General features: G+C 43.8%; 1 long non-coding RNA gene across 1 annotated transcript; it reads left to right on the forward strand.

Moving 5' to 3' along the window:
- Window positions 1–141: 141 nt before the first annotated feature.
- LOC138412457 (uncharacterized) lies at window positions 142–7,571 on the forward strand. The gene is made up of 3 exons (XR_011244826.1): window positions 142–274; window positions 377–438; window positions 7,434–7,571. It is a non-coding gene; the product is annotated as an uncharacterized lncRNA (long non-coding RNA).
- Window positions 7,572–10,512: the final 2,941 nt, after the last annotated feature.

The following is a 10,512-nucleotide window of genomic DNA, read 5'->3' on the forward strand; positions in this document are numbered from 1 at the left end:
TTTGTCATTATGAGCTGCGTCTTTCATATTAGGCTGAATGTATTTATTTCCTCTGGTAAGGAGGTTATGTTTTCATCTATTACTGTTTGTTGGTTTATTTGTTGGCAGGATTACACAAAAAACTACCAAACTGATTCTCACCAAACTTGGTGAAAGGATGCAGCCTGTGCCAGGGACGAAGCCATTCAGTTTAGATGCAGATGGTGTGGATCCACGTTTTTGATTTTCCAAATATTGAAGAGTGCAGCTCTAAAATGCACAACATTTTGCAATTGTAAGACATACCTCATAGAAACCAATTGTACGTCCATCATCAGATTCATGTCATTTTGTGATCTCAATGTTGCGTCCTCTCTGTTGCAATTTCATTTCACAGATGGTGTTTGACAGTTGCTCTCTTCATGGAAGTGAGAAGAGGAAAAGAGGATCAGATTGAAGGTAATTAATTATAATTAATTCAATTGTTCAAAGTTTCTAACTTTTTAAGACCTCCAACCAAGGATATGTTTTTACCTTGTTGGTGAAAAGAACAGAGGAACTCTCAGTGAGTAATCTGCTCCAATGTAATCAAATATTAATGGATTATCTAAACCTGCATTGGTCATTCAGTGACAATGAATCACACTAATGAGGCTTAAAGTATAATCAACCCAGTCTCCTTGTATCCTCTTGATTAAAACACATTAGATCCTACTCCTCCTCAGCGCGTACAAACTTACACATGTGACTGAAAATAGATGGTTTCCGTGGGCTTTGGGGGCGGATCTGCAGGTAAAGGTGGCACATTTACAGGCAGACCTCCAGCTGGCAGAGGAATGTCACAACCTGTGTTTCAGATGTAAATTCTGACATAATTACAGTGCCACTTACTCAAACATTGAGGTGAAACAACCACCTTGAGAGGGGAAAATGATAACTGCTTAATGTTATGTCTGGGACACAGATTTACTCCTGTCTTTGTGGAGGGGAAGGACGGCCGGTATAGGAGCAAGAATGTGAGAAATGTTTGAGTTCTCTGACCTTTATGAAGGTGAAGCAACAAGTTGACATCATTACCATAGCCGACGTGTGGGTGCTTGCAGTCACATGGCCCAAGGAAAGTAGATACAGGTCAAATTAGGGGGAGAGTGTGAGTTACCTGAGGTGTAAATACTTATGTGAATCCATAAACGTTATGTTTACTTGACATGTAAAACACACGTCAGGAATCTGATTGTTTGAACTGTTGCTTCCTGACATGGGTGAAAATGAAAAGGATGCAGTAAATATTATAGCAATGTGCACACCTTATTTATAACGTCTCTTTAACATCTTCCAAGCAAGGGTAAACTATGATTACCCAAGGTTTTAAAGAAATAGTTGAACATGAATTATGTCCAGGAAATGTGTTTATTTACTCTGTTGTTTGGAACTGGATGAGAAGATGATACATCTCTCATATCTCTTCACTCAGTGTAAAGCTACAGCCAGCAGCTGGTTAGCTTGGTTTAGCATGAGGCATGGAAAGGGAAACAGAGTCTGGCTCTATCCAAAGACAATAAGGACGTCTACCTGCATCTTCAGCACTATTGTCATCACCCTGAGGTTGCCAGGCAACCAGCGCAGCCTCCAAGAGTAGGTAATTGCAACCTGCCTGGAACTTAAAAAAAAAAGTAATTCTAAGATTTGTTTGTTGCATTGATTAAAAGAAATCTTCATGTTAAGGATTAGGGATTAGGGTTAGTATTATTATTACAAAGGGACAGGTCATAACTGAACTGCAGAGGCATTGGTTTCATATTCACCATACAGATATGACATCGGTATTGATCCCCTAACCTTATTCTCCTCAAGGAAGTGAATGCACATATTTCCTACATAATGTCAAACTACTCCTTTAATGTGACTGCATAATTCCAGGTTTGGGGCATGTCAGGAGATTTTATCTGACTTTAAAAGACATAAAACACTGCCCAGAAATTCTGCATTATTCAGAATTATTATCCCCAAGTTGTTCAGCTTCCTCCTGATGTCACAATATTGTACTTTACGCAAACCTATATGGCCAACTTGAGAAAGAGGCTAAGATGAAGCTTAAAAGAGACGTGAGACAGAGAACACTTTTTGTTTCTAAATGCGGTGCTGCCACCATGTGATACAACACAGGCAGTGCAGTATATCCAGAGACTCGCCTCATCTTGGCATTCAAGCTCATTTTAGCGTCAAGCAGACAATACCTCCTGCCTGCATGGCCGACAGCTCACGTGAGAGGGAACATCTAAAGGCAGGAAGTCTTTATTCCTCCTGGACCCTGGTCTTTTTACTGGCTTGGTCACACACTCTTCCTGTTTTTCTCCCACGACTAACCACCAACAAACAATACTAGGAAGGGGTCTGCTCTTTGTCTAGACGGTGTTCTGTCAGCTGTGTCAGATCTGATTCAATGTGCAGCCCAACAACAGCTAAGACTCGTGACCTGTCTGGCTGAGGTCGGCGAGGCTTCTGAAGCAGGGCACAGCCGAGGTGAAGCCTGATGCATCCTGCTCTTTGTGAGTTGCATTTCTCCATCATCCCACCCATTAAGGATCATGTGAAGATTAGTGCATTTTTACATCCCCAAGGAAGTTGTGTTTCCCTGGCGTTTGTTTGTTTGTGAGTTAGTTTACACAAAAACTACTGGACAGATAATGACAAAACTAGGTGGAAAGATGTGATATGGGCCAGGAAAGAGCCCATTACATTTTCTTGTGGATATGAATCAGGGGGCAGATGCAGATCATTTTTTTCCACTATTGTTATAATTGTGAGGCATTTTTCAATTTTTTCTCAATATTTCACGGATCTTGATGAAATAATCAATTATGTTCATTATTATGACTGACATTTATGAGTGTGTGCAATTTGGTGCAGATCCAAATACAATTACAGATCTAGTGAATTTAAATGCAGTTGTTCCTTTCTCTTGTTGAGGGTTAAGGGCAGAGGATGTCACACTTTGTTAAGCCCTATGAGACAAATTTTGATTTGTGAATATGGGCTATACAAATCAAATTTGATTGATTGATTGAAATGTGGTTTCAAAAGGGGACTGTTTGGCCTTGGCAGGGCTATGCGCTCTACTGAGTTTGGTCATATTTGCCTCATGTAGGAGGTGAAGATGATGAGCTAACAAAAACTTTGTATTTAAAAACAAAATTGAATCGATCAAAAGTGTTAACAATATGTTGCACTTACAAGAAATTGTCAATCTCATACTAACTTCATCTTGCATTGGCATCTTTCAATCAATAGAGGGCACACTGACACAGCTATCCAGTCTGATGGGTTTCTCTGAGGTCACAGTCAGCTGCAGAGAAGTGAGTAAGAATCTAATTTCACGGCACAGTGAGACAATTATTGAACACGTCGAAAAAGTGGAACAAACCGAATAACTCCACAAAGAAAGTGTTGCAACTTTCACCATTACTGCATTTCTCGCAGAGAGCCCACGGCTCCCCCACTGGTGTGAAGTCTCGGAGGTGTGCATGAAATCAGCTGTGATGTGCCTTGTTATGTAAAAGATCTGTGAAAATTATAGTAAATTCTCAACACATTTCTCTCTTTCTCTCTCTTTTTCTCCAGCAAGAAATGTTAATCTTAACAAGCTCCTTGTTTTGCAAGAGATTCAGCTGGTGTTTCTTAAGTAAAAAAGATTGTGTGATTCTTTATTTAACACGTTGTGATATTTGGTCCAAAGACAAGTCCCATAGGAAAAGAACTAGGTCTCGCCTAATAACGTGGCTCTGAAATGTCACCACTGAAGCCTGGAGGTGTGTTGATCAGTCAGAAACATTAAGTCCATGAAGTGTGGCTTGACAGATACGAGCAACCCCTCGCTCTCTTTGAAGACTCTGACTAATTTGTTAGCTGACATTTGACTTGACTGCTCCTCCATGCAGGCTGAAAAAAAACAAGTGTGTGTGAGGAGAGAAAGAAAGGAGAAGCAGAGCCGGTGTCAGAGTAGGTATAGGGGCAGACTTTCTGGAGCCGGCTCCCACATGCCCTCTGACTACCTGTCACTGGTCAACTTTGTCTCCCTGAGCAGATGATGTGATACGAGTGGCAAAGAGAGAGAGAGAGGGAGAAAGAGAGGGCATGAAACGCAGAGTAAGAGAGAGGGGGATGAGAGGGAAAGGTGAAAAGCAAGGGTGAACGAAGCAGAGCAAAGGGAGAGGAAAAAGATGAGGGAGAGGTGAGACAGGGATAAGGTGATGCATAGAGGGAGAGTGGGAAGTAAGTGGAAAGACAAAGGAGAGAGAGAGATCAGCAAAAAGGGAGAGATGGCAAAAAGAGGGAGAGGGAGAAGGAGAGAGAGAGAAGAAAGTCTTGCCCCGAGGCGTCGTTTCTCTGTCTGTGCACGGAGGCCAGCAGCAGTGTCATACGAAGCTGAAGACATTCTGTAGCGGCCAAGAAGCACATCTGGATTTCTCGTAATGAAATGCAGTAGGCTGCAAAGTTTAACTGTGCAAAAAACACAGAGCAGTCGCTGCGAACTGCACACATTTTTTAACGTTTGTTAAAAATAAAAGAGTGGCTCCTTTGACATTTAACTCTATGTGCAGGGTAAAATACATAGGAGCAGGATGCACAGTGTTGGTAGACCCTGCTAGATGAATGAATTACCTGTTGACTGTCAGCAAGTGAAAGCTGTGTGCTTACTCCTGCAGCCATAAGGTTACAGGAATCCATCATTTCCCTGTCCCTGTATTTACCGCTTCCAAAATACACCCACCCACACACACACGCACACACACACACACACACACACGCACAGACACACACAAACGCGCTGCAAAGCCGTCCAATCCCCTGCATGTGCAACATATCCTCCACTTTTTCCTCCTCCTCTTTTCAACATCCTTGCACAATACAGAGAAGACGAGTTGTGCTCAGGTTACGTGTTCAGGTTTGGACCTCTCGATTGCTCCCCCGGGGCAGCTGGGACGAGAGGAGGTGGAGAAAGAAAAAGGAAAAAAAAGAGAGCGAGAAGGAGATGATGGAAGGAAGGCCCACAATAACAGTCTGTTTCCTTGCATGTTGGGGCCTGCAGCCTAACCTACTGCACCTGTTGTGGAGGCTCACGCTAGCGTTAGAGCAATATGTGAGGGGGGCTGCAGGAGCAGAGGAGTGGGGGTGATCTAGCGTGGCACCTGTATCATGGCCCAGAGCATGCTGGGACGAGGCCAGGGCCTGGACAGAACTCAGTACACTTTGTCAATATCCACTCATACTGTCTGTGCACTTGATGACCCCGGTAGACTCCTGCTAACCCTGAGTATGAGTGTGTGTATATGTCGACCCCCCCCCCACCAGTCTTACTAGGTAATTGGGTAAGTGTGTAATAATGTTGGTCATGGGTATCTGTGCGACCCTGCTGGGTTCAATGTGACCCAGGCAGACCTACCAGCCGTTTGTAGAATGGCCAGAGGATCTGTTCATGATTTTGAGCCGTGGGGGAGGGAGTGAGGACGTGAGTGAGTGGAGCTGCGGTAGCGATCACATTCAAGTTTTGGTTTGAGCTGTAGGATTGTTATATGAATCACTCACACCCCATATTTTATTAGTTTCTGTGTAATCGCACTTTGTTGGAGTATTTTTTATTTAACGGCTACGGAAGAAATGTTGTGTTATATTGTTGAATTTGCAGAGAAAAACTCAAAATGAAATGAATGGGACACACACACACACATGTTTGTACAGCTATCTTAGTGAGGACATGACACTCACTGACACTCACTTACCCTAACCCTAACCATCAAAACTAAGTGCCTAACCCTAAACCTCAATCTAACCTAAACCTATTCTAACCCTAACCCCAAAACCAAATTTTTACCACTAAAGAGTCCATTAAAAGGTCACAAAGTGAGGAACGGCCAAAATGTCCTCACTTTGACAAAAATGTCCTCACTCCGTAGGTGAAAAGCTAAAACTAGTCCTCACAAAGATAGCTGTGCAAAGACACACACACACACACACAGTTGGGAGAGTGACAGCACATCCACATTCATCTCTCCTCATAACCCTGCACTATTGTCTGACAGCACTGTGGAGACCCCTCGGCCAGAAATATGATCTTTTCAAGTTTCCGTCGACAACAGTCCGTGCTGCCAACATTCCTGGAGGGGACTGCCGTTTCTTACTGTACATCTGCCTGTCTGTGTGTCTGTCTGTCTGTGCCACACTACACCACAGCAGAGGAGGGCTCTGCTCTATAGCCGTCACATGAGACAAGAAGATGAGCAATCTCCTTTAGGTTGCACTGCATTTTGTGGTCTTTGTGACATGTTTTCAACACCGATCTCTCTCCAGAGGAACTCTCTTTATCCTGCACATCCATGACAGGGGATACGGGGGGGGGGACTTGACCCTTTTCTTCCTAACGCTCCTCTGATTGCTGCATTAGCAGAGCTGTGTGACCGCATCAACAAGAGCAGTGAGTGTATAGCGTGGAGCTTATTATCCCTCATTGCCTCCGCCAGGAACAGGAAATGAACTAAGCAGGGCTAGGGGCTGTTCCAGGGCATTAATCCTCCAAGGGGTTCGCACCAGAGTGATTATGCGACTTTTTTATACCAGCTAACCAAAACACAATTACCCAATTCCCTAAACTACACATTAGATTTGTATAATAGTTTGCAGTTGTTTTTGATATGCAGAGGTAAGTTTGTGGGGCCACGTTGGAAGGAGCGTCCACTTAGAGTTTAAGGTTCTGGTCTTCAGTTTCTATTTTATCATTTTATCTGATATTTCAGCAGAGGTGGCCAAAGTACACACATTCTGTACTCAAGTAGAAGTACATATACCTGAGTCTCAAGAAAAAGTACACTGATTCAACCTCTAACTCAGGTCAATGTAAAGTAAAAACTACTCTTGTGAGGGGCATTTCTACTGACTGTATCTGTGCAAAGCAAACTCGTGTCACATTAGTTCAATGACTAATACAATTAAACCAATCTTAGTTCAAATCAAATAAAAAAACAATTTAGGGTTAAAGCAAGAAAATATTTATGAGCATGAAAAATTGCCCAGGAGGAACTGTGTAGGCCACCTTGTAATAAAGTATTCTTAATTTAAATAAAGCCAAGCATTTGTTTAGTTGCCCTGCTTCGTTGTGGACGTTATCAGAGATGTTGGCTGATTCTTCACTCTCTTCCATGTTGTTACTCCTTGTCATAGACATACGTGCTGTGACTCTTCCTCTCCTGTCCAATGCATGTTGAGCAAGGAATTGTCCTTTCTGTGTTATTGTACATTAAAATCTGTTTATACTGGGAAGGCAGTGCTCAGTGATGCAAAACAGATATAATGAATCCAACGCAATTCCACTCAAACGCATTAAAACAAAAGTGGAACAAGTGGAAAATCTACTATACAGTAACAAATGATTTGTAATACTTCCCACCTCTGTATTTCAGGGTATAAGTGCCACTGTTACCTGGTCGCACAGGTGCCTGAGGTGATTGACAGCTACTGACGGTAAGTAAGTGGAGTGTTTGGGGCCAAAATGCAGCACAAGCAGTCTGCCACAACTCCACATATAAACACCTCTTCATGCTTTTCCCTCTGTCTGACAGCGCTGTCACGGGGCATTACCGCTAACTACAACCTCCCCTTGCTTCTCTTCTCTGTCTTCTTTTTCTCTTTAGCCTCCCCTGGCTTTCAAAATGCTTCACTTTCTGTTGAATGCTTTCTCCTTTATTCCATCTTTAAAACATACATCTCTACCTCTCCGTGTCCCTTTCAAGTCTTTTCTTCTTCCGTCTCCCTCCTCCTCTTTTTCTGTTTGACCAAGTCTGTAGCTGTTGTCAGACAAGGCAGCCTCTGTCTGAGCTCTTTGCTTGTGTGAATGCACGCATCTGTGTGTATGTCTATGTGTGCTTGAAACTGTTGATATCTGGGTGTAAGATCATGCTTAGTGTGTGTGTGTGTGTGTGTATGTGTGTGTGTGTGTGTGTTTAAGCACGCCTGGGCTGAGCCTCGAGGGCAGTCCTCTTTTGTCCTCCCCACCATCTCCCAGAGATGGATGTGTCTCCAGGGAATTGGCCCCAGAAGAAAAGCACCTCCAGCTCGCTCATATTAAATTCTGCTGAGCAAATACAATCTAGCAGCATGTTTTTTCTTCCCGCCTTTCTTTTTTTTCTTTCTTTTTTTTGAGAGAAACTAATTTAATGTGTGTGCATGTGAGCGTGTATTTGAGTGCGGGACCGAGAAGCAAAACACTAGCGTTGGGATAAAAAGAAACCCTTAGAAAATCTTGAAAACACTTGTTGTTTTTTATGTTGAGAATTATCCCTGCTTCTCTCACACACATTTTGGCAAAGGATTTATCATGCAGCGGGCAGATTGGATCGATATCTTCAGAAAACTCCAGTTTTTTTTCTGAAGTTCCTTTTGTTGATACGTTCGGATGTCACGCTAGCCTTCTCAGACACGGGCCTTGGCATGCTCTCTGCTTCCTCGTCCTGTTTGAGGCCACTTGTGGACTCATAAAAATGTGCTGGACCTCACCATTGAATAACAGTCCAGAGGATTCAGAGGAGAGCTGCTGTCTCCCTCCCTCCCTCCTTCCCCTCTCCTCTCCTCAAATACACCCACTTGCCTCCCCCTGACTTCTCCTCTCTCCTCCCCTCCTCCCCCAGGCTCAAGGCTCAGCACCTGTGTGCCTCTCCACCCCCCTCCCTTAACTTTTTCACTCCCCCTCCCTTTGGCAGGACGCCTGACGCACTGACACAATCACGGCTCTTTGCGTGAGAGGGAGGGCCTGTTTTTCTGTGCCTCACTGATTTGTGTGTGTGTGTGTGTGTGTGTGTGTGTGTGTGTGTGTGTGTGTGTGTGTGTGTGTGTGTGTGTGTGTGTGTGTGTGTGTGTGTGTGTGTGTGTGAGTGTGTGTTTGGGGGGGTGCACATGCGTTTGTGTGTGAAATTGAGGGAGTAACTACACACATCAAGTCACAGACATAGAGTAGAACCTCTTCGGCGAACAGCAGATAAGTCTGTGGAATCAGGGTGATTCAACTCTTGCAGCACTGACCTCTAACCCTCAGCGACTACTCCTCCACTCCTCCCAACTTCTCCCTGTACTCCTCATCTTCACTTGCTACTGCCCTGCTTCAAGTCCTTCTCCAGTCTATCATCGTGCAGACTGGCTGTGCAATTCATTCTGATGTGAGTTTTACCAGCAATGGGAGATTTTAATAGCCTTGCACCTGCTCTCTAGTAAATGGCACTATAAAACAGCTGTGAATGTAAAACTTAATGTCTACATCCCCATGACCAGAGTTTGCCAGGTTTGTCCCCCCCGCCTATATGCATCTCTGCTCCTCAGGCCTTAATCCTTTGTCACTTCTCTCCCTAATTGAAAGCAAGAGAAACGCACAGTTCTGCAAAAAAAATCACTCCCTTCTCTCCTTCCTGGCACCCACGGCTGCATGGCACCACCCCAAACACATGGTTTTGATATCCCCTCTCTGTACTCACTCCTTTTTTTCTTCTTGATTCACTTGTTTTGTATTTCTGTTTCAGCGCACATGTGCACATTCACACTCAATAACCCCGTATCAAGACGTTTCTTAACAGAAACATAACTTTAAGACGGTCTTGTCACAGAGATGTGATGGATTCCCACTCTGCATGCGTCCACTCCTTTCAGCATGTGGCATTGATTGGACCGTCCTGATCCCACTGTCAGCCGAGCAGTCCCTCAAGGTTAGGCAATAATGTATCACTCACGGCCTCGGGCTCATCTACTGTTTCCACTGCACATCTTCCCCCTCTGGCTGGAGGAACTGTGCATGGTTTTCATTAACAGAAATACTGCCAAGGAGCAATCATTCTTCTAAGTTTCACTCGCGTTTAGCAGGGTGCTACAGTATATGGACCAACTGCATCTGTTTCCCTGCAGGATCTGATGTTGCGTGGAGAAGAGCAGAATTACAGCAGAAGCACACGTGGATCCAGAGAAGCAATGCAAAGTTCAGAGCAGTCAGTAAAGCCTTTTTCAGACATAGCCTCTAGAAGATGTGCACAAACACAGGAATCTCTGAAGGATTCAGGTGAAGGGTGTCACGTGTTCTTGTTTGCAGCATATTACCACTGGCGTCGGCCCTTATCAACGAAAACCCTCTTGACATCTTTGTTGGTGTCTCACGTGTACAGCAACACTTTTTCATCCTGAGATATTTGTATTATTTGTTTTTTTGCGTCTGTCACGTGTTAGAAATGTCACCAACACACTCACTCACTCGTGGTGAATCCGGCAGAGGATCTCTTGGGAGATGCACTTATGAAAGCGGCTTAGCTTAATAAGTCTCTCTACACTGTTTCTACCTAACCGGGATTCCTGAATATGCACATTAGTTGCATGAAAATGCAATTAAAATAAGATCTTTTATCAATTTATTTTGTGTTGCACCGTAAATGAGCTGACGAGGGAAAGTGTTTTGTTAGTTGGCGTGTTTTATGTGATCAGCGCTTCAGAAACCGTGTGATCTTCAAA

The sequence above is a fragment of the Paralichthys olivaceus genome, chromosome 12 (genome assembly GCF_024713975.1).
Source record: "Paralichthys olivaceus isolate ysfri-2021 chromosome 12, ASM2471397v2, whole genome shotgun sequence".
NCBI lineage: Eukaryota > Metazoa > Chordata > Actinopteri > Pleuronectiformes > Paralichthyidae > Paralichthys > Paralichthys olivaceus.